Consider the following 25699-nt stretch of genomic DNA (forward strand, 5'->3'; position numbering starts at 1 on the left):
GGGATGACAGAGAATGAGATGGCTGGATGGCATCATCGACTTGATGGACATTTTTTTATTTTTGGCAAGTTCTGGGAGTTGGTGATGGACAGGAAAGCCTGGTGTGCTGCTGTTCGTGGGGTTGCAAAGAGTCAAACTCGACTGAGCAACTGAACTGAACTGGTGTACAAAAGAATACTTATCATCTCTGTCATAAACATACTAATCTAGCTGAAAAAACTTATTAACATAGAAGTGCGTTAAATTGGTACAAAAAGAGCTTTCAATGTGAATATGATTTAGTTAATATTCTTGCAAAGCTAACTTAGACAATCAGTAAATACAGGCTTTTATATTAAAATTTTCTTTGATAAGATTTTTTTTGCCCTATAATATTTGAATAGCAGCTTAACTTTATTGTGTAGTTTGATTAGTAAATGATAAATACCTTCTGAATTCTTATGAAAGACAAAACACTGCATTAATGATTACGGACAAAGGGGTATCGATAGTTAAGGAAGTCATACATATAAATAAATATACACACTAATGCTACTCTATGGGAACTTACCTATTTTTGGTAATTTTATCTCCATCACAAACCTTAGGAATCCGATATGCTTTAGGCTGTACCATGAGAGAGAAACATTTTCTGCTGAAGTAGTGAGGTTTGGGGGTTCTCTTCTATGGTAACTGTAATAAAGTTAGGTTCTGAAATCTCTAGCAGCACTAAGAATAGGAGATTTGGAACTACTTTTGAATCCAGTAGTGTTGGTGGGTCTCAAGAAATCCTGCCTCAAGAGCAGAGCAGATAAAACTCTTTTGTTCATAATTTAGAAGTGTGTTGAGGATCCACTGTATAAGTAAGTGCTAGGTAAGACACTGGGGATAAAAGGAAAAATAAGACACTATCTCTGTGTGCAAGGAGTTCATGGACTAACAGCAGCAGCAGTGACAATAATATAATTAACATTTATTGAGTAATTTCTACACACCTTGCTTTCATTATTTTCTCCATTCCTCATTAAAACTCTTCTAGTGACCATTTTAAAGATGAATAAAATGGGTCATAAAGAAATGAAGAAACTTGGAAATTTTTCCATGTATTGATATGATTATAGAAAAAATATACAAATAAAATATAATGGGATTAAAACAAATTGAATTTCAAAAATTCCTAGGGCATGCTAGGCATTGTGTTATATTATTTAATCCAAATAATGTCACACTCTCTCTAATCTGTTCAGTTCCATCTGACTCTTTGCAACCTCATAGACTATAGTCTGCCGGGCTCTTCTGTTCATGGATTTTTCAGGCAAGAATACTGGAGTGGGTTGCCATTTCCTCCAGGGGATCTTTCCAGCTCAGGGATTGAACCCAAGTCTCCTGTGTTTCCTGCATTGCAGGCAGATTCTTTACCTGCTGAGCCACTGGAGAAGCCCCAATGTCATATTTAATCCAAATAATACAACCACAAAGGTGTTTATAATTATCCTCAAGTCATAGAGAAGGCTATAAAAGTCAGAGGTTAAATTCCTCTAGATCACTCACTTTGGAGTAGTGGAGTAAGAAATCCAAATTTGCATCTTTCTAGTTTCAAAACCCAAGTACTCTCCACTACATCAAGTGGTCTGTGCAAGTTTGGGAAAGGAGAGAAACTGCAAGAAACAAGGCCAGATCATGGTGACCCTATGGGTGATGAGTAGCCATCGAAAGATATTCCTGGCTGAGGAATATCAGATTTGTGTTGTAGAAAGAGCAGTTTGGTAGCATTCAAGAAGACTGATTACATCTTTAAAGGTTTCTTAAATTACAGTTTAGTTCAGTCGCTCAGTCGTGTCCGACTCTTTGCGACCCCATGAATCGCAGCATGCCAGGCCTCCCTGTCCATCACCATCTCCCGGAGTTCACTCAGACTCACGTCCATCGAGTCAGTGATGCCATCCAGCCATCTGATCCTCTGTCATCCCCTTCTCCTCCTGCCCGCAATCCCTCCCAGCATCAGAGTCTTTTCCAAGGAGTCAGCTCTTCACCTGAGGTGGCCAAAGTACTGGAGTTTCAGCTTTAGCATCACTCCTTCCAAAGAACACCCAGGGCTGATCTCCTTCAGAATGGACTGGTTGGATCTCCTTGCAGTCCAAGGGACTCTCAAGAGTCTTCTCCAACACCACAGTTCAAAAGCATCAATTCTTCAGCACTCAGCTTTCTTCACAGTCCAACTCTCACATCCACACATGACCACAGGAAAAACCATAGCCTTGACTAGACGGACCTTTGTTGGCAAAGTAATGTCTCTGCTTTTGAATATGCTATCTAGGTTGGTTATAACTTTCCTTCCAAGGAGTAAGCGTCTTTTAATTTCATGGCTGCAGTCACCATCTGCAGTGATTTTGGAGCCCCAAAAAATGTCTGACACTGTTTCCACTGTTTCCCCAACTATTTCCCATGAAGTGATGGGACCAGATGCCATGATCTTCGTTTTCTGAATGTTGAGCTTTAAGCCAATTTTTTCACTCTCCACTTTCACTTTCATCAAGAGACTTTTTAGTTCCTTTTCACTTTCTGCTATAAGGGTTGTGTCATCTGCATATCTGAGGTTATTGATATTTCTCCCGCAATCTTGACTCCAGTTTGTGCTTCATCCAGCCCAGTGTTTCTCATGATGTACTCTGCATATAAGTTAAATAAGCAGGGTGACAGTATACAGCCTTGACGTACTCCTTTTCCTATTTGGAACCAGTCTGTTGTTCCATGTCCAGTTCTAACTGTTGCTTCCTGACCTGCATATAGGTTTCTCAGGAGGCAGGTCAGGTGGTCTGGTATTCCCATCTCTTTCAGAATTTTCCAGAGTTTATTGTGATCCACACAGTCAAAGGCTTTGACATAGTCAACTATACTATTTTCCTTGTTGACTTAAAAGCATCACCAAGATGAAGGTTATGAACAAGATGCTTCATCATCCCTCTTACATTTGGGGCCTTATATTTTTTTGTACTTTCTCTTTCCACCAAGAGATAGGTCATGACTACCCAGTCTTGAGTCTAGATTAACAGTTTTTATGAGAGTGTCCACTATAGTCCTACACCCTTTACTGTGTGTACTTTTTACATTTTATATCTTCCTTTCTTATTTACACCTTGACATTGTCATCTAGGTTTGACTATGGTTGATATTCTCAAATCAGTGTGGGAACAGAGGTATCCATTATGTACCATGAGAGTGTAATACAGTGGAATATATGTTGATTTGATGGACTAATCAATGCTGTATTGTTTATCCAGAAATGTATAGTACTGAAGAGGCAGAGGGACCAGAGATCAAATTGCCAACATTTGTTGGATCATGGACAAAGCAAGGGAATATCAGAAAAACATCTACTTCTGTTTCATTGAATACACTAAAGCCTCTGACTGTATGGATCAAAACAAACTGGAAAATTCTTAAAGAGATGGGACTAGCAGACCATCTTTCCTGTCTCCTGAGAAAGCTGTTTGTGGGTCAAGGAGTAGCAGTTAGAACCTTACATGTAACAACTGACTGGTTCAAAATTGGGAAAGGAGTATGAAAGGCTATATATTATCACCCTACTTATTTAACTTCTATGCAGAGTACATCATGAGAAATGCCAGGCTACATGAATCACAAGCTGGAATCAAGGTTGCCAGGAGAAATATCAACAACCTCAGATATGCAGATGATATCACTCTAATGGCAGAAAGTGAAGAGGAACTAAAGAGCCTCTTGATGAGGATGAAAGAGGAGAGTGAAAAAGCTGGCTTGAAACTCAACATTCTAAAAATTAGGATCATGGTATTTGGTTCCATCACTTCATGGCAAATAGAAGGGGAAAGAGTGGAAGCAATGGTGGATTTTATTTTCCTGCAGTCCCCACTGCAGATGGGGACTGTAGCCATAAAATTCAAAGACACTTGCTTCTTGGAAAGAAAGCTATGACAAACCTAGACAGTGTATTAAAAAGCAGAGACATCACTTTGCCAACAAAGGTAGATATATTCAAAACTATGGTTTTTCCAGTAGTCATGTACAAATGTGAGAGTTGGACCATAAAGAAAGCTGAGCCCTGAAAAACTGATGCTTTCAAATGGTGATGCTGGAGAAGACCCTTGAGAGTCCCTTAGACTGCAAGCAGATCAAGCCAGTCAGTCCTAAAGGAAATCAACCCTGAATATTCATTGGAAGGACTGTTACAGAAGCTGAAACTCCAATATTTTAACCATTTGATGCAAAGAGCTGACTCATTGGAAAAGACCTGATGCTGGGAAAGATTGAAAGCAGAAGGAGAAGAGGACAGCAGAGGATGAAAAGTGGTTAGAAAGCATTGCTGACTCAATGGACGTGAATTCGAGCAAACTCTGGAAGATATTGGAGGACAGCCTGGTGTGCTGTGTAGTCCATGGTGTTGCAAAGAGTTGGGTATGACTTAGCAACTGAATAACAACAGCAACAACACAACGTTGTACTGAGTAAGAGCTAGGGCCCCAGACAAGAACTCCCTGGGGTAAGAATCCTGCCTTCCAGTTTACAAGCTGTGAAGCACTTTGTTCAAGGTCATTTAGCTAAACAAATTCCTGAAACAGGGTGAACCATTTACTCTAACAGAGAAACATACACTGAGAGAACAATGGAAACTCTCTTTGAATGCTTACAATGCAAAAAGTATGCTAGGCATTATGCTGCGTGCTTCACATATCTCATTGCATTTAATAAGAACATGCAAGGCCTTGAACAGCTCCATACTTTACATATATACTTTTTCACTTAATGAGACTATGATGGACTTGGAAAGTAGGTATTATTTCCTAATGTTGACTTCTTTGTGCATTACTTTTCTTATCTTTATAAGGATAGTGATGGTAAAGGTGTCTAAGGGGGTATTATGGGGATTAAATGAAATAATTCAATACTGTGTCTAGCTTAGAGTAAACTCTCAATGTTAACTGTTACCTGAGGAATCAAAGAATGATTTGAAATAAAATCTTATGGCCGTTGAGACAGAATGATAAAGTATCAAGGGGCCATATTCATATAGAAGAAGAAAAAGAAAGAAATCCAGCAGAGAGAAAACAGAACCATTTTTCCAGCTGGTTTATTAGATTAAAGTAGAGCAAGCTGACTAGCTGCAAAAATTGTGCTGTGTATCTATGACCACAGGTATAAAAATAGCACTGGTTTTTAGATTTTAAGCATCTTTGATGATTTATTGAAAAATCTTATAAAATGAATACTTTAAGCAATTATATGTTCACTGATTAAACCTCAGAAACTAAACTTTAATGAAAGAAAATCAGCTTAACTCTTAAGTGTACCAATCTAATTGAATCCAAGTCAGAAACTGCTAAATTTAAATTCTATGAAACTGAAAAATACGCAGATGAAATTGCCTGCAAATATCAATTGGATGTCATTTTGATTTCTTAACCCGTTTTATATATGTAAATAACCTTAATTTGCATAAAGAGAATATTAGATGAAAATGCAACTTTTCCAGGAAAAACTTACAGGAAAATAATCTGTAGAAAATAAAAGGGACAGTGCTCATCAAAATCAGACTGAACTGAAAACCTGAGTGCATGAGCTCTCAGACACAGTATTCCTCTAGTTCAATATTAGAGGAATATTAAAAATTTCTTCTACTAAACACTTAAATGATCCTTGACAAATCTAAGTGGCCATGATCAGTTTTCCCATGCTGAAGCATGGTCCAGTGAGGGTTGTGTTTAAACTAGTCTTTTTTTTTCTAATAGTTGATTGGGTCAAAAATACCAAATCACTTAACCTTCATTTTTCTGAGTATTCAATAGCTATTCCATTCCTGATTTACTGGTAATTTTAATTTCTTTATTCTTTTTGTGTCCAGTCAAAGAGGAAATTTCAGAGATGAATTTCAAGCTATATTGTATAACTACTAAGGAAAATTTGGGGGTTCATTTTCTTATTTCATATCATTTTTTTCATGGAGTTGGATTTCTATGCTGTTTTGCACTTAGAGCTGTTCCTGAATACAGAATCAATTTGGGAAAGGAAGAAATCCCAGACTTTAGAAACTAAATGGCTGTTTATAAGATGGAGACAATGTAAATCAGGAGATGGTTCTCAGTTAATACTGAAAAATACTAAACAATGAAAAAAAAGGGAAAGGTTCAAGAGACCTATTAATGAAGAACTAACCTCCTATGCCAGCCAGGTAACATTTAGGAATTGATAGAAACTAGAGACGGTTGGTCTATACTGGTTTGCCTTTTTTCTGTCATCAGCAGATATCTGTTTAAACGTGGTGGCGGAAAGAAGGTTGTATGAGTGTGTGTGTATGTATGTGTGCGTGCACCTTTGTGGGTGTAAAAGAACCAAAGCAGGGCCTGGGGAAAGGGTTCCACAGGGACCTTCTTTCCTGAAGGTTTAATTCTTAAGATGTGTCTGTGTGGTGCATCTGACCCTCAAGGAAAAAGTCCAAGTTGCTGGAATTTTGCTATTTGTTCTGCCTCTGTTTTTATTCTCTTTTGAAATTCCACTCATTTTTTAGGAAAGAAAATTGCTGAAATCGATGCAGTCTGCTGGGCTATTCTTGTGGAAACTAAAAGGTTAGTGTGGCAGAGGAAAGGAGATCCATTCTATCCATTCCTCTCCAGGTTCCAGCAATGCTCTGAGTTTCGTGTGAAGGCCTAGTGCTGAAGGGCACCCCACAGGGAAGCTGTCATGAAGGGAGCAGCCCCTGGAGAGAAGGCGGCAGCAAGGGCAGGCTCTGAGGGCTCCCAGAGGACACAAACCGCCATTTTCCTAAAGGAGGAAGTAGTGACTCCAGGAACTCCTGGGAGCCATCCCCACCATCACTCCTTTCCCTCCTTCCCTGATATATTTTCTCCATTACCCTTGTCACCATCCTCATATTATATACTCAAAATTCATGAGGGCAGGGTTTTTATCTTTTATGCTCACTACTGTATATCCCTGTTCTTAGAACAATGCCTATGTCTACTGGTCATGCAATGAATATATGAAGCATGCTGATGCAGATGACAAATGAAGGCACCCAGTTCCCTCGTGTCTATGCCCGCAGTATCCAGGTGAGTCCCAGTCTTGGTATGAGCCATCCAATCCCACTGGGACAGTCACATTTCCACAGGTTTTGTGTACCGCAGGAAGAGCGTCGCACCGCCAACTGTTTCCTTCAGCAAATTTTGCTTTATGCCTCACCCTGACACCCTTGGTCTCCCAGAATCCTCTCACCTGCTCACATACCACCTATTATTTGCTAAAGTAATGTGTCTGAGTTATTCTGGCTCACACCCCTTCACTGATCTCAGGCAGAGGTGCTACTCCTGGAACCACAGATAGGACTTCTTTTTTGCTGACTTCCTGAGACTTTTTCAAAGGCCGCTTTCACCAGTTTCCATTTGTCGTGACCATCTCGGACACCTTCTGCATTGCTGCTCTCCCTCTCTCTCAGAGACAATGGATGGTTCTCTGATGCTGATTTTGGGAAAGAAACAAGCACTCCAAGCTAAAAACTGTTTCTAGAAGGGCAGGCAGGCTTTTCAGATGGCACAGTGGTAAAGAACTTGCCTGCCAATGCAAAAAGCACAAGAGACTTGTGTTTGATCCCTGGGTTGGGAAGATCCCCTGGAGGAGGAAATGGCATCCCACTACAGTATTCTTGTCTGAAGAATGCTATGGATAGAGGAGCTTGGCAGGCTATAGTCAATGGGGTCACAAAGAATCCCACATGATTGAGTGACTGAGCACACACACTAAAGGGCAGGCATCTGAATTCTGTAATCTCCCACTCTCATTCTGATAATTTGGGAACTGAGAAAAAAGAAATCTGGCCAGGGCCATTAGCAGTTCCTTGCCTGCTGGTACATTTGTGAATGGAACAACATCAAAGGTTTCCTCCTTCAGCATATCATTGCAGCTCTCCCTGACCCCTCTGGCCCTTTGCTGTTTATTGCAAATCTTGTACTTGGAACTAATTCTGGTTCTGTGCTTGATTCTTGGGCTGCCTGGTCCAGGACCAGGACTCTCAGTTCTCTTTAACCACAGCCTCAAGCTAGTTCTGCTTATTATTATTTTTTTTCCCCTCACTGCTGCTCCTCTTGGAGCTGGGGAGGCTGAACTCCAAGGGTTTCTTCTCCTGCCTTTTCACTCCCTATTGAGGATGCTTGGCTTCTACCAGAGTAGAGATGAGAATGAGAAGCCAAACACCTTAACCCTTGTGTACTAGACCACTGGCTCTGCTGATGACAGAAATACAATCGACTCTAAGGAGATTTAGACAAATGCTCCACAGACCCGTGACACTCACTGTCACCATTGCTCTAGGCCAACTTTCAGCGGCTGATAAATATTCCCTTTTCCAATCAGACTTAGGCTGTGGAACCATTTTCCTTAAGCACATGCATACTACCTAAGGAACTCTGCCTTTTCTTGTCCAGAACAGCATTAGATTCCCACACAGATTAGCAGGCTGGGAAAGTCTAGAGGGGTTTCTTTGGGACTCTGTTTTTCTTTGGAATAAAGCATTGTTCACAGCTAAGCTCTCCCCACAGGGACACTCAACCTTGGAGAACTTAGTACATATTTGGTATCCAGAGCAGCCTTGGGGGTAAGTAAGGAGGAATGTCATATTGCTCAATCAAACAGCAGCTTCGGGCCAGTTAGAGGAAGGGGAAGATGGGTAAGGGATTGCTTATACACCGTGTGCCCACTTGGAACTCTTGGTGTCATCTCGGCTGTGATATCAACAATTCCCTATTTTTGTGTATAGAAACAAATGCAATATTTTGCACAGTTATTAAGTTTTAAAATATTTATGGACCAACATTTATTGGAGTACAATGCCTACTGTATCCACTTTGTTGGACTAGGAGATGGGAGTGCTAAAGCTTCTAATGAACAAGTCCTATTTCCTGCTTTACCAAGAGTTTACTATCTTGTGAGGGAGACAGATAAGTGCAGAAATAATACAAAAGGGTAAAAAGGGGGCATGACAAGCAATGAGTATGGGGTTTGAGAATGGAAGTAGCTAACAAAAATTTCTAATTTTGAGCATTAATGTTACAGTGCATGTGGCTTTTATTTCTTTTGCAAAAGGAAGAATAAAAATTCTGTGATTTTTAAAAATAAGATTATTAAGCTAAACTACTTTCAACAACTTAGAGAAATTTGGATATTCATGAGAATAACACCTTTTCTAAAAGAAATAAAGTTAATTTTCTACTCTTCTGCAAAGGAGGTCATTAATTATACATTTTAGATTTCATCAGTTTCAGTTAGATGAGACTAACATTTTAACTAGATGTCAAAGAGACATAAGGTATTAAGTTAAATACACTGGATGACAATAAATGGTTATTAAAAAACATAATTCTGTTCCTCTAATAATTTTCTCACTTGGGTGTCTCACTGAAGGCTTCAGTTTCACATTTAGGCAGTCAAATCAATGTATAGCAATTCTGTGAGCTTTAAACAAAAGCTTGCAAACCATTGAGTCATTTCCAGATTAAGGACAGATGGATGGTATTTTTTTTTTTTTTGAGCACTTAAAAAAAAAATCAACAAAAACACTGGCATCCACAGCAGTAACTATCTATCTGCAAAAGAATCAACATACTTCTTATCATGTTCCCACTAGGAATTTACTATTTTTGAAATAGGAATTTTATCTAGAAAAAGTTCAATGCGTGTGATCCTGTGTTTTGGTTATTCTCATTGCCAACAAATGTAGGAAAAGAAAGAAGGAAAAGCTGAGTGCTAGCTGTTTGACTTGCTTAGTGATTTTCCCAGGTCGCTGTTCTGTGTTCATTATCTACTATTTTTCAAAAATTGCCCTCTGTTTGGACAGCCCCTTATCAAGATAAACAGGAGAGGCAGCACCATGCTCTCCCCAACACTGCATGGAAAGACAGAGCCATCTTTCATTTTTCACACTGTCTTCTGCTCACTTGGCTGAGATTCACACATGGAGAATTGTTTCTTTTTAAAAATTCTTTTTTCTTCAGGAATCCAGTGAAAACTATTAATCAAGTTTAATTGTTTTTATTAAACTAGTGTGGAAGAGACAGGGGGAGCATTCACTTTCTAATGAAAATTTAAGTTAATGGTTTTCTAGAATATAGTTTGGGGATTAAAAAGTTACTTTGAAACCTCTGAATTCACATATTTGGAGGGAAATTTGAGTGGTCAGATTTGCATAATGGTGTGATGAGAGGCTGATACATGTTGCATCTGTCGGACCCTGCTTGTCTGTCCTATAGTCTATTCTATAAGTAGCGCAAGGCAGTAAAGAGGAGTGAAGTGAACTATACCCCAGCAGGTAAGATGGTAAGTTAGACTCATCTTTGATTTTGGTCCTGCATGAAACACTCAGGCATATTTCCCCTGTACTTTTGCCACATCATTACCTTTGTATTTGTTCAGTGTCTGTGAGATTTGTTCTGTCCCTGTTACATTTTGAGTTCTTCAGGCAGTATGGTTACTCTCTTCTGCTTCCCGTTTCCCCACACAGAATCTATTTCATCACTCCACACAGGGTGACTGTTTAATAATTGTTAACAGACTGACCATTTTTCTCCCAGTAGCTGATTAAAATTGGGTTCTCAGTGTTTTTTTTTTTCCTTCACTTTTTTCTATGCAAAATCAGTGACTTTAATCTGTAGTGTGGTATGTAAAGAAAAAGGATCACTAGAGTTGACAAGAATTTGAAACAGCTAGGAAATGGGTGATTCAAATTGAAGTAAACGACATGGAGACTATACGTAAAAGAAGCCTCTGCTTTGTAAGTGGTCACTTACAAAGTAACTGCCACTTATTTTTTGTTTCCAGCTATTATGGGCTTGAGTTTCTTCTGAGTGGCTTTGAAAGAGCTGAGAAGATAAATTCCCAAATGAAGGGGCAAAAAAAAAAAAAAAAAAAAAAAGACCTTTTAGTATTTTTTAAGAGGAAAAAGAAATTACAAGTTTGTAGGTTTTGGAGAGCTTCTCTTCTTTTCCTTTTCATTCTGTCATCATTTTGCTTTATTAGAAAACAAGTACCCATCTGTTTTTTATGTGAAAAGAAAATGTTTCTTAATTGTGTTTATATGAAAGCCAATAGTTCCAAGCAACATGATTAAGGCAACAAATAATCAATTTCAAGAAAGTACTTATAAAGGACACTACCTTTCAAGTTTTCAGTTTTTCTCACATTCTCAAGTTTCTTGGGTAAAATTCTTCTTGATTTCCCAATTGCTATTAATTTTCATTGCAATTATAGCTGAAAAAGGAAGGTCAGTAGGAGAAAAGTGAATCATGCCGCAAAAGAGAAAATCTGTAGCAGCTACCTGAGTTAGGGCTTATCTTTCAGAAGGGAAATTAGGTAAATGCAGAGCCAAAGGAACTAGTATTTAAAAATCCATTTTAGCCATGTCCTCACAGGAAAAGACTATGTCTAGACAGCATGGTCTATTAGTCTGGTCAGAAAAAGTTAGACTTTTCAATGTGATAGAAAAAATTTCCCCACATAATTATACTGTAATATGGAGTCTAGAAATATCAATTCTAAAACATGAAATAGTTGAGATAATCCCTCACACTTTCACTGGTTAAATGTTTCAGTTCAGCTCTTTGTTAGATGGTCCTTGTTGATTCAGTTCAGTTCAGTCGCTCAGTCATGTCCAGCTCCTTGCGACCCCATGGACCGCAGCACGCCAGGCCTCCCTGTCCATCATCAACTCTGGGAGTCCACCCAAACCCATGTCCATTGAGTCGGTGATGCCATCCAACCATCTCATCCTCTGTCATCCCCTTCTCCTTCTGCCCTCAATCTTTCCCAGCATCAATGTCTTTCCAAATGAGTCAGCTCTTTGCATCAGGTGGCCAAATATTGGAGTTTCAGCTTCAGCATCAGTCCTTCCAATGAACACCCAGGACTGATCTCCTTTAGGATGCGCTGGTTGGATCTCCTCGAAGTCCAAGGGACTCTCAAGAGTCTTCTCCAACACCACAGTTCAAAATCATCAATTCTTCGGTGCTCAGCTTTCTTTATATTCCAACTCTCACACCATACATGACCGCTGGAAAAACCTTGTTGACTAATTCACGTGAATATACTACTTTTAGAGCATATAGTTTCAGGCTTCCCTGGTAGCTCAGTGGTTAAGAATCTGCTTGCTAATGTAGGAGATGTGGGTTTGATTCCCTGAGTCAGGAAGATACCCTGGAGGAGGAAATGGAAACCCACTTCAGTATCCTTGCCTGGGAAATCCCATGGACAGAGGAGCCTGGCAGGACATGACTTACAGACTAAACAACAAGAGCATATAGTTGGTTATATAAGTAACCGTAAAGTTTCCAAAAAAACATAAAGTTTTCATAAAACATAAAGTTTTCAAAAAAGTGTTCAGACAAGGCAATTGTGGAATAAATATGAATTTCCTTCTCATCCTCTTGATTCTGAAGTAAATTATAAGAATAAATTTCAGGAAGAAAAACAATATATTCAGAATGCTTTGCTATTTGGATCTTGCTGCTACTGCTAAGTTGCTTCAGTCGTGTCCGACTCTGTGCAACCCCATAGATGGCAGCCCACCAGGCTCCCCCATCCCTGGGATTCTCCAGGCAAGAACACTGGAGTGGGTTGCCATTTCCTTCTCCAATGCATGAAAGTGAAAAGTGAAAGTGAAGTCGCTCGCTCATGTCCAGCTCCTAGCGACCATATGGACTGCAGCCCACCTTAGACCACCTCAAATACTTTGGAAATTTGAAATTCAGTTATAATGCATTTTCACGTACATCCAAAAAAACAGATCAATGATAATCCAACCCCAAAACATAATTTAACAAATAGTGCTTGTGAAGCCTATATGTACCAGAGACTGTGCTAAACGAGAGAGACACAAGTTTCTTTCCTAATAAAGGTTACAGGCTAGCAGTTCTGAAACTAGAGAAATAAATGGCATCCGAGATGGGTGTGAGCATTCTGAGAATTAATCCTCTGTTAATCGTTATTCTTCTAATAACTAACAGATACTGTGAACAGGGTATGAGGTACACTTCTGAGAATGAGTAGAGATTATCTCAGTCTTGGTGAAGGCAAATAGAGAAGAAGCCTTAGATATCTTTGAATCTGACTAAGGGAGAGCAGAGTAGATTTTTCACTACCTAGCTGAGGAAGTGGGAAGGAGACCTGAAAGTAGAAATGGGTCACCCACGTATATGAGGTTTAAAAAGAAGACAGAATTAAAAAGAGAAGAGAATAGAACGTATTGTCAGCTTCTTGTGTCCATAGTTTATGCCTAGCAATCTTGTATGAGAAGCCAATAATAAAAGCAATAAATCCCATCCTCATTCAGTTCTGAAGTTCTGGTCTCCTTTAGCTTATTAACATGTCTTAGGAAACCCAGTAAAATATGTAAGGTTATTGATGGTGATGGTGTAGCCAAGACCAGTATGTAGTTTAGTAATAATACATGTGTTTATCATTCAGCATGAATTAATAGTTGTATCAGTTCAGTTCAGTTCAGTTCAATTCAGTCGCTCAGTCGTGTCCGATTCTTTGCGACCCCATGAATCGCAACACGCCAGGCCTCCCTGTCCATCACCAACTCCTGGAGTTCACTCAGACTCACGTCCATCGAGTGGGTGATGCCATCCAGCCATCTGATCCTCTGTCGTCCCCTTCTCCTCCTGCCCTCAATCCCTCCCAGCATCAGGGTCTTTCCAATGAGTCAACTCTTCGCATGAGGTGGCCAAAGTACTGGAGTTTCAGCTTTAGCATCATTCCTTCCAAAGAAATCCCAGAGCTGATCTCCTTTAGAATGGACTGGTTGGATCTCCTTGCAGTCCAAGGGACTCTCAAGAGTCTTCTCCAACACCACAGTTCAAAAGTATCAATTCTTCGGCGCTCAGCCTTCTTCACAGTCCAACTCTCACATCCATGCATGACCACAGGAAAAACCGTATCCTTGACTAGATGGACCCTAGTCGGCAAAGTAATGTCTCTGCTTTTGAATATGGTATCTAGGTTGGCCATAACTTTTCTTCCAAGGAGTAAGCGTCTTTTAATTTCATGGCTGCAGTCACCATCCGTATACATATACTTAATTTGTGTGTTCAAGTATACTTCAATTTCCTCTAGATATACTAATGACCAATATTAAGAAGGTATTAAGAAATGATCAAATTCACACATTTTTCTCTATAACACATGGTTAATTATACAGCTCAGGGATCAAAGTCCTATGCTATGAAAGTATGTTTGCTTTTTACACCAAGGATCCAAGTTCAGCAGCACTTGAGGAATTCAAACAGAAACTGTTTACTAGTCAGAGGCCTGGTAAAGGACATAATTAGATAAATGCCTAGGGAATAGAAAGATAAGCAAGGGCACAGTCCCATCAACTTTTGCTAATAGTTCTTTTTCCTTAGTGCCTACTACATGGGTTTCCATCTTTCATCTGTAAATTGGTCAATTTTCATTGCAAGCCAGAGAATTTACTCTGGTTAAAGAAAAAGAGATTTATTAAGGTAGTTCAGGTAGCTCACAAATTTTCTGCAGGAGCCATCAGACCAGGTTGGAATGCAACACATTCTTAAACAATACACTGCTGCAGGATTGTTATTACCAGGAGTACACACTGCTGCCACCCTCCACTGATTGCACTTGGTGCCATGTGTCAGACACTTTCTGAAGAATCGGATAGTACCACTCCACATTTGCCAGAAGATCAATTTCTGCACATGTGGCCACTGGTTCATGTTGCTACCTTCCATGCTTTACTTCTGGAGTCTTCTATGGGTGTATTTGCTTGGCACAACCTAGGTCTGATGCTTATACTGTAGCTGCAAATGAGACTGGAAGGAGTAGTATTTCTACTGTGGCAGGGATAGATTCATAATATAAGAACCAACTTAAATACTGAGAATGTTTACAAGATATTAGGCAGCTACAAGTGATAAAGTTCTAAAGGCTATGACTAAAGAAACTTAGTGAGGACACATTTATTTCAGGATGAGCTAGAAATTAAAATTAGGTGGCACGTTAACAGGATATGCTGACTAAATGTTGGAGGGTAAGATCTTTTTTGAATCTTGATGTGTAGGATTTGGACAAATTGTAATTTCTCAGTTGCAAACATCCAAAATACCTAGGGACAAACCTAGCATGAAATATGAGTAACCTATGAGTAAAGTGACAACATGTGCTGAGAAGCATAAAAGAAGACAAAGAATGGGAAGACATCTTTTCTTGGCTAGAAACAATCACTAATATTAAGAATTACATAATCTCAAAGTCAATCAAAGTGTGAATGGTGGCTGTTGCTGTTCAGTCACTAAGTCATGTCTGGCTCTTTATAACCCCAGGGACTGCAGCACACCAGGCCTCCCTGTCTTTCACTATCTCCTGGAGTTTGCTCAAATTTATGTCCATTGAGTTGGTGCCACTATGTAAACATCTCGCTCTCTGTCACTCCCTTCTCCTCCTGCCCTCAATCTTTTCCAGCATCTGGGTCTTTCCCAATGAGCTGGCTCTTCGCATCAGGTGGCCAAAGTGTTGGAGCTGCAGCTTCAGCATTAGTCCTTCCATTAAATATTCAGGATTGATTTTCTTTAGCATTGACTGGTTTGACCTCCTTGTAGTCCAAGGAACTCTCACATCTGTATATGACTATTAGAAAAACTAGCTCTGACTATACAGACCTTTGCTGGCAAAGTGATGTCTCTGCTTTTTAATATGCTGTATAGATTTGTCATAGCTTTCCTTCCAATGAGCAAGTGTCTTTGAATTTCATGGCTGCAGTCATGGTCCAGAGTGATTTTGGAGCCCAGTAAAATAAAATCTGTCATTGTTTCCACTTTTTCCCCTTCTAGTTGCCATGAAGTGATGGGACTAGATGCCATGATCTTAATTTTTTGAATGTTGAATTTCAAGCCAGCTTTTTCACTCTCCTCTTTCATCCTTATCAAGAGGCTCTTTAGTTCCTCTTCACTTTCTGCCATTAGATGATATCTGCATCTATGAGGTTGTTGATATTTCTCCTGGCAATCTTGATTCCAGCATGTGATTCATCTAGTCCAGCATTTCGAATGATGTAATCTACATATAAGTTAAATAAGCAGGGTGACAATAAGTTAAATAAGCAGGGTGACAGCCTTTTCATACCATTCATGGATCACTGCCTTGCCATGGCTAAGGGGCTTGGATAACTCAATGAAGCTGTGTGCCATGCCATGCAGGACCACCCAAGACGGACAGGTCATAGTGGAGGGTTCTGACAAAACATGGTCCACTGGAGGAGGGAATGGCAACCCACTCCATATTCTTGCTGGGAGAACCCCATGAACAGTAGGTAATGTGTGAATGGCAACCTTAGTCATAATTTCAAATGGGATTTTTTTTTGAAGGGGACTTGACTAAATGATTCTAAAGATTTCTTACCTAAAAATAATTTTGATCATAGTATATCCAACAATATTCTGAAAAATAGAATAGTTAATAAATGTAACAGCTAATAAAATTCTGAAAAAGAAAACTGATGAAGGGTAATTTTCACTAGTATCAAGGCATTAGTGAGTAAAGCAATGTGGTTTTGCTAGGACAGGAGCAGACAGAGGATGAGATAAAATAATAAGTCTAGAGGAGACTCAAGTTAATGGAGGAATAAAATATATGATAAAGATGATAATATCAAAAGATGGATTCTTTAATGAATAATGTAAAAAAAAACTAGTCGTCAGAAATGAAAAAGAACTCACTATATTAACATAAAATCCAAATAAATTAAAGATTCAATGTAAAAGCTAAAGCAGTGAATTAAAAGACAAAAACCAAGTGTGGCCAGTATTATACTCTTGTCGTGGAGAAAGCCTTTTACCATCACACACACACACACACACACACACACTCTCTCTCTCTCTCTCCTTCGAAAAACAAAATTAAAATATTTAAGTATAAAAATTTTTAAAAAAATTGATTACCGTTAAAGAAGCCATGAAAAACAACAGGAAAAATATAAAACAAATTGGGAAAACTATTTGAAACAAATGTTTGAGAACATATCTGAAAATAAAACCAGGTGACAATACATTCTCTTGTTTATGGAAAACAGTTTTCAATCTTTTCACAAACATGCAACATATATGGACTGACAATCTGTGTCTCTTCCATAATTTAATCCATTTATAGAACTGTCACTGGCTGCATGTTTTATAGAAACTAGTGAAGCTATGCTGAAAATTTGTTAGAGTTGGTTAATTCATCTGGCAAATTTTTAAAGTTCAGGGAATATAGTTGTTTTTAAAAAAAGAGTTTGTTGTCTACTGTATTAAATCAAGTTTTCTATATTGACTACGTTTCCCTTGACCAAAAAAATAAATCTTTAGATAAAATTGCATTTCCATAAAAAGTAATGAAAAGTCTGCTAGTATTAGGCAGACTCTTCTAACTTCTTTTGCTTCACTGGATCTGAGGAAGAGAAGGCAGGATTTTTAAAAGGGGGATTGTGTTCCCTTCAGATTGTTATTCTAAATCTGACTTGATAGCAGAACCCAAAGTACATCATCTCCCAGAGAAAGCTAGCTGCTTGCCAGACTGCTCTGTTACAATTGAACTGTAAATGGCTCACATCAGCACATTCTGTCAACTTTATATAAACCCCACTTTATGTAATGTGATTATAGATCCCCTGAACACTGCTCTGTACCTGCAGCTTGCAAACTGATTCTCTAGATATTTTCTGTCAGCTATGATGACCAGGAAAAGCAGCTGGTGTTGGCAGAGATGATAGATGGCTATGCCTGTTTCGTTTCATTATTTCTAGAAGTCTGTTACCCCATGTTCAAAAGGGAGTAGGTAACTGAGTCCTTTCTTCCACTCACTCCCAAACTTTACTCCTTGATCCCTGTATCTATCACATCCAGAGATGTTTTGGGGCTGGCTTACTTTGACCAAAGGCCATGAGCACTCAATATGAAGAGTGAGTGATACATGTGGTCAACATGCCTGTCTGCACAATGTGATTTATCCAGGAAAGCTTCACTCTCCATGGCTCTTTGATGATCTGGTCCACTCTTGTCCCTGGCAAGGCCGACTTGATGGTGTGAGGAGCTCTTGGGAGATTCAGTTCAGATCAACAAACATTTATTGAGCCTCTGTTGTGTGCAGGCCCTGAGCGAGGCACTGGGGATGCCAAGACATATAATGCAAGATGCCCCTTTTGTGGAGGCGACAGTGGGAAAAACCTGAGTTTCAATGTATTATGATTAGTGCTAAGACTGCTGAATGTTGCATATAGGAGAGGGTACTTAGTTTAACCTGGAAAGTTAATCCAGGAAAGGTTTCTTGCAGAAATGATGCCTGAGCTGAGTCTTGAAGATCGAAAAGAATTGTATAGGTAGAAAGGGAGATTCATACAAAAAGTACAGCCTGAAAAACATCATAGAGATGTGAAACAGCATGGGCACACAGGCAGGGAAACTCCCAGAATTCAGAATTCCTGGAAGGAAAATTTTCAGATGTGGGTGGGAGATGATGAAGAAAGAAGCAGATGTCAAACTGAGAGGGAACTGGATGCTGTGTAATAAAGCCCAACAATAAAGCCTTTGTTCTATAGGAAGTGTTGAGTCGTTTATTCCTTGCTTTCTCTCACACCCACCCACACTCAATCCTTCGGCAAATCTTCTTGATCAGATATGCCAGATTTGACTACCATCACCATCCTAGCGCAAGCTACCAGGGAACACAGCAATAGGTCCATAGTTATAGTGGGAGTAAGTCTTCCATTTCTGCTCCTCTAAAGTCTACCCTTTTCACAGAAGTGAGAGTGGTCCTTCTAAAATATAAATCAGATAATGACATTCCCCAGTAAGTGCTCAAACCTCCCATGGCTCCTTCACATCTAAAATAAAATCCACATTCTTACCAAGGCCTGGAAGGCAAGTTTTTACTTGAATTGGCCTGTGCTCTGCTCCCCACTTTGCCTTCAACCTCCTTACACACCGGGTTCCAACCTCATAGGCCACCTTGATGTGCTGGAACATGCAAAGATCTCTCTGACTCAGGCTTTTGCACTTGTTACTCACTCTGCCTGGAGTACTTGTGCTTCCTCACTGTCCATCTGTCTCATGACTGACCCTTTCCCCTCACTCCCTTCTGCTGAGAATTGACCCTCCTGACTACCCTTTCTAAAATATCCCCACTCCATCACTCTCTCTTTCCTGCTACATATGTCACTGTAGAGTTGTCTTCTTATTGTCTGTCTCACCCACAGAAACGTAAGCTTCAAGGAGGCAAAAACGGATCTGTTTTGTTTACTATGTATTCCCAGTGCAGGAGCGTGAATTGATGAATGAATTCAGAACCATTCAAAACTTGGGAGTGAAAGAGTCATTCATGTATTTTAGACAAGCCATGCTGGCTGCAACATGGAGAACGTAGGTAAGTGGGTATATTCGGGTGGGGGAGGTGGGTAGACAGGAGTTAGAGACCAGTTTGGAAGTTCCTGTGTTAGTCCAGGTGAACAGCATGAAGGACTGAAGTAAGGCAGTGGTATTTGGCGTGAAGAAAGAGGAGATAGATTTGAGAAGTGTTTTGGAGATAAAAATTGGCCAAACATGATCAAATTACATCTGGGTCTCTCTTCAGATTCCTGGCTACAAAGGAGATGCTAAAGGATGCTGGAACTGGAAGTGGTCCAGAATGAGAGGGAGCAGGATGATGTTGCCTGAGTGCCTTCTGAGACCAGTGCTTTTCCATTTCAGCATTTCCCTGGATTAAAACTGCTAAAGCATTCATGTGTCCCTTGTGTAGCGCAGAAGCATTGTCTTGCATAGATTCCTATGACTACAATGAGTTGGATGTATTTTTGGCACCAGCTAGATGTTCAATAATAGTTTTAATGATAGTTTCTACAGCAATTGGGTTTACCCTGGAGGCTGCCCATCTCTCTAATGACTAGGGCCAAGCCAACTTATTTTATAAGATCTGGCAAAATTACAGTGTGAACTGGTAATGCCGTGGGCTGTTATACAAATTATACCAGGCCTGTCTCTGAGGAACTTATCCAAGCCTCTGGAGACTTCAAGAATACTAACTTCAAAGGAATTACGTGCTATTATAGATACTACAAACCAGGTAGTGTTTGATCTCCTTGAAATTTCTGAAAATAAATTTGAGCTGTTGAAATTGACATTTTGTAGAGTATCACAATTTTTTTTTTCAACATGATTTGGGAAAGTTCTTTTTAGCTTGGGAAAATTTATTATTTTAGCCAAGGAAAGAATTGTGTGGCCTCAAATCTATAAACTTTCTATCCAAGAGAGATTATGAAATTATTTTGGATGATTGAGACAGAGGTCGTTCCAAAGAAAAGGTTTATCACATGGGTGATTTAAAGCACTACTAAAATTGCCTTTCTAAGCAATGACCTAGAAATCTGACAATGTGATAATGAATTCTCAAACAAATAAAACAAACAAACACAAAAATCACACTGGAACATTTCACAATTGGCAGGACAAAAACTGGCAACAGCTGACTTCTGGAAAAGTGAATTGGATCTTATAGCATTAAAATGAGTTTGCAGACTATAACATGAAGTCAACACTTCTGTGAGAATTTTGGAATGCTCAATCTCCCACAATCTCATCATTTTCTGCCTGACAATTGGAATTATTCTTCACCAACCTGACAGTCAAACTTGCTTCCTGTAGTGATAATATACCTGCTACCATCCTGACCATATTGGAGAAATGGCTTTTTCTTTGATAGGTTTGTTCATTTTGAAACTAACTTTCTATGTTATTCTAGCCACTCTCTTACATTATTCATTAACTAATTGCCATCCATATCTCTTTTTTTGCTTTTTTTTAAAATATCTTTTTCTCCGTGACTGAATATACAAAGATAATGGAAGTAAAATATTCTTCTGCTGTAAAGATGGGTGGAATAGATCAAAATCCACTTGTCGGATTTTCTTTAAATAGTCCTCCAGAGCAACCGTCTGCGCAAAAGCAGGAAATGCTTTCACAGGAACACTTTCGTGGAAGGACCTAGCATGCTTTAGGTGCAAGTGTGCCTGGCTGGCAATATCACACACCACATCTCTCACATTTTCATTTTGGCTCTTTTGTAGAAAATCCTCTTGTGAAACACCATGCAGCATACAAATACCCATGGGAAGGAACAGCTTTCTTCTGCTACCATGACAGGGTGCTGCTCTCAAGCAAGTGAAGATGCCTTGCGTTTTTCCAACGTGATTTGCGGCATGATCTGCATGAAGATCCTTTATGCCCAATATTTCTAGTGTTAGATAAAGAAGAGAGCTCTGAGTGTTTTTAGCATAATTTCCTAGTTCCTGAATGTTATGATATACTTTGTCATCCAAATTCTTTTCTCTTTCATCAGTGATTTTCACAGGCCATCTTTTAGTCAGATTATGTTTTCTGACAGCCTTCCATAGCTCGGTGGCCACACGCTGATGTGGTGGACTGTCACAGTATAAATCATTCACAGTTTTTTTTTTCCCCCCCAGATTGCATTTGCACCAGTCCAGTTGTTTTCTCAGAGACACGGTCCTTAACTAGCCTGGGCCAGTTCCACATTGAAGGCTCTCAGTGCAAAAGCAGAGCCTCTGGATTCGGCAGGGAGAAGCAGGGAGCATAAACAGCCTTCATGATCTTGTTTCCGCCGTGGCTCCCAGCAGCAGTGGCCGCGCCTGAGGAGTCAGGTCTACTGGCCATGGCTACACTCCGCCTGGAGAGCTGCCGGACGCGTGCCCACAGGCCCAGGGGTGGCGCGCGGCAGGACAGGCTAGGGATGCCAAGCTGTAGCGGTCCCCGAGTCAAGCCTAGCGTGGAGACCACCAGGACACCCACCGCCAACTGTATTTCTGACAGCAGTTTACAACTTTGGAAAAAAATAAGGAGATACAAGCTTGTCTCCCTGATTATAAGGAAAAGACTATTTCACGTATGTCACATAAATGACCGAGGCAAGTTTCCACATACTACTTCAGAAAACACTGGACATTATTATATGCTTCTAAAACATCTAAGGCCATGAAGTAATCATGGATTTAATGAACAAGACATTGTAAAGGAATCTAATTCTGTACAGTTTGAGAAGATATGAATAGGACGCTAAGACCAGGTCACAGGCTTTAAAAAAGAACAATACTAGTTAGAATAATTATAAAGTAAAAGTGCTTGATAGTTATAAAAGTTATTGATTTGAAATCCACTTAATTGATTATTTATTCAGTAAGTTTTTACTTCTGAGAAGGTGACATTTGAGTATGCCTTAAAGGAGGTGGTGGAGTGAACTTTGCAGAGATATAACCTGAGGAAACAGTTTTCTAAACAGGAGGAATTGCCAGTGCAAAGCCCTTGAGGAAAGACCACACCTGGAGTATTGGAGGAGGGGCAAGGAAGAACATACCTGCTGTGGGCTGGAGCAGAGCAATGCGCGAGGGGCGGGGGGATGAGGCAGGGTGGGCAGGATGCATACAGGCCAGCGTGCGAACTCTGATTTAAGTTGTTGTTTTTTTCATTTGTATTTATTTATTTATTTTTAATTTAAATTTATTTATTTTAATTGGAGGCTAATTACTTTACAATATTTAAGTTTTAAAGATTCAGTCTGTCTGGTATACTGAGAATAGGTTGTAGGGGGAATAGGTGGATTCAAGGAGACTCAGCTCAGCTCAGTTCAGTCACTTGGTTCGGTTCAGTTGCTCAGTCGTGTCCAACTCTTTGTGACCCGATGGATTGCAGCATGCCAGGCCTCCCTGTCTATCACCAACTCCCAGAGTTTACTCAAACTCTTGTTCATTGAGTCGGTAATGCCATCCAACCATCTCATCCACTGTCGTCCCCTTCTCCTCCCACCTTCAATCTTTCCCAGCATCAGGGTCTTTTCCAATGAGTCAGCTCTTCCCATCAGGTGGCCAAAGTGTTGGAGTTTCAGCTTCAACATCAGTCCTGCCAATGAATATTCAGGACTGATTTCCTTTAAACAGGAGACTCTTTAAGGGGATAATATAGGATGGTGGTTTTGACAGGTGGCAGCAGTGGAAGTGGTGACCAGTGATCAGATTCTGGATGTATTTTAAAAGTATATATTCTTTACCACTGTTGGGTAGATTGGCGACATGAGAGAAAGATGCAAGTTAGGACAACTCGTGGAGTTTTAGTGAGCAAATGGAAGGAAAGAGTTGTCCTTTCTGTTAGATATTTAGGAACACTGTGAAAGATTATGACAAACTGGATGACTTCAAACGACAGAAAGGTCCTCTGTCACAGTTCTGGAGACCGTGAGTTCAGAGTCTTAGTGTTGGTGAGCCTGCACCCCCTCTGAAGGTTCTCGGGGAGGACCCAGTTCTTTGTGTCCCCTAGCTCTGGTGTCTGTCGGCTTTCATTGGCACTCCTCGGCTGTACTGTTCCAGTCTCTGGTTCTGCGGTCACACTGACTTCTGCTCTCTGTCTCTGAGGGTGCTTGTCTTAGGCCCCCCATGGGGTAATTCAGGATGATTCCATTACAAATCCTTACTGAAAGTCTCCTTTACTAAATAAGGCAATGTTCACAGGCTTCCCTGGTGTCTCAGAGGTTAAAGCGTCTGCCTGGAATAAGGGAGACCTGGGTTCGATCCCTGGGTTGGGAAGATCCCCTGGAGAAGGAAATGGCACCCCACTCCAGTACTCTTGCCTCCCATGGAGGGAGGAGCCTGGTAGGCTATAGTCCATGGGGTCCCAAAGAGTCGGACACGACTGAGCAACTTCACTTTCACTTTTTCACAGGGTCTAAGGATTTTGGGGGGCTCATTATTCAACTCACTACACCGTTCATTAAAATGGAGATGGTGAGAAAAGCAAATGAGGTGAGAAGGAGGGATGTATATAATTTTAATTTTCGCTGAGAGGGCACCTGGTGGCTGCCTGAGTTGTTGACTTAAATAGTTATTATTATTAAAGATATTCATTATATTGGTCATGTAAAAGAAAAGATTATAAAATCCCTGTAAAAATCCAACATGCTGCCCAAATTTAGCCATTAGCCTCATTCTTCATTTAACATTTTAACTCAAGTTGTTAAAACAAGTGTGTTGTTCATGTTTGAATTTTATTTCCTCTCCCTTCCACTAATCTGTGTTTATTTTTTTAAAAACCCATTTATTAACTATTTGGTGTCTAGAGTGTGCAATTCACCATGCTAAGCAATTCAGACTTGCAAAGATAAGAAATAATTTCTTTCACTAAAGAACACACAGATAATAATTTGGCTCAGACTAGTCCCTCCGATACACACACATTCTGTCCTAATATGACTTAGTATAGCTTGTTTACAGTAGGTATTTGCTGTGTAAGAATATAGGTGGCTGGCTTTCTTTTGGTAATTAAGATTTACAGGGGTCACAAATCCAACTTTTTCTTTCACACAATCTCTTTCCCTCATTACATTGAGAAGGTTTAGGCAATCATAGATAGTGAGCAGTAGGCTCCAAAAGTGCTTTGAAATGCAGGAACAAGACACCAGAATGAATACATGGTGGGTGGAATCAGTTTATTTGAAGAAGCTTTTCCTAGAAATAACCCATCCTACACTCTGATTTGGAGAAGAGAGAGTTTGCTGAAGAGACAGAAGTGCCGGAAAACAAGCACCATAAAATGTAACTAATGTAAAAGAAACTGTAATCCTGGAAATGGAAACATGTTAGAGATAAATGATCCTTATGGAGTTTAGGAAAATGAAAGTTGGTGCATAATTTCAGTGTTTATCCCTGACTGTTCAACAGGGGCAAGAGACTATGTTTTATGTCACTAGTAATCATGACTAGATGTCTTGAAAAGTGATAAATTCTCTGACTTCTCAGATAGCTTGATTTAAATAGTTCACAGGACTGTCTAACCTCCTTTGCAATGAACCTGGACTCCGCAGACGGCAGACAGTTATTATAAAGGGCTTGGAGGGTAGTGCCTGACATATAATATAACCCCTACCAAGATTAGCTGTTATTATGGATTATTATTTTATTTTCCTGGCTACTTTATTATTTCTCCCAGTGTGATCAAACAGTTGGGGGTGAAACTGAGTTTATAAACCTTCTTGGCCCAATCTAGACTGTGATGATTCTGGTCAGGATGTGGTTAGTTATTTATAACTACTCCTGAAGGTAAGGTTAACCAGTTCTCTCCTAATATTATGACAAGAATATTTCCTCACACTGAGTTCATATTTGTTAATAATTGTCATGTATCATCACCTAATGATTGTCTCTTTGTTTAAGCACATTGAAACACTGTTCTATTATGCCCTTCTTTCACAAACACCTTTCAATAGGTCAACTGCTGCTGCTGCTGCTAAGTCGCTTCAGTCATGTCCGACTCTGTGTGACCCCACAGACGGCAGCCCACCAGGCTCCCCCGTCCCTGGGTTTCTCCAGGCAAGAACACTGGAGTCGGTTGCCATTTCCTTCTCCAATGCAGGAAAGTGAAAAGTGAAGTTGTGTCCAACTCTTCATGACCCTATGGACTGCAGCCCACCAGGCTCCTCCGTCCATGGGATTTTCCAGGCAAGAGGACTGGAGTGGGGTGCCATTGCCTTCTCCCAATAGGTCAACAGTATCCTCCAAATAGTCTAAATTCCTTAAAGCAGTATTTAAGATCTGCTTGTTACCATTTGATTTCAAAGTGATTCCAACTTACTTTTTGCATCACACCACTATTTTATTTCC

The 25699-nt window shown here is 39.9% G+C and overlaps 1 pseudogene; it reads right to left on the bottom strand.

Annotated features, from left to right (window-relative positions):
- Positions 1–20791: 20791 nt before the first annotated feature.
- LOC138433135 (NADH dehydrogenase (ubiquinone) complex I, assembly factor 6-like) overlaps positions 20792–25699 on the bottom strand; it is a 138620-nt pseudogene continuing 133712 nt past the window's right edge.

Source organism: Ovis canadensis, chromosome 2 (assembly GCF_042477335.2).
Source record: "Ovis canadensis isolate MfBH-ARS-UI-01 breed Bighorn chromosome 2, ARS-UI_OviCan_v2, whole genome shotgun sequence".
Classification (NCBI taxonomy): Eukaryota; Metazoa; Chordata; class Mammalia; order Artiodactyla; family Bovidae; genus Ovis; species Ovis canadensis.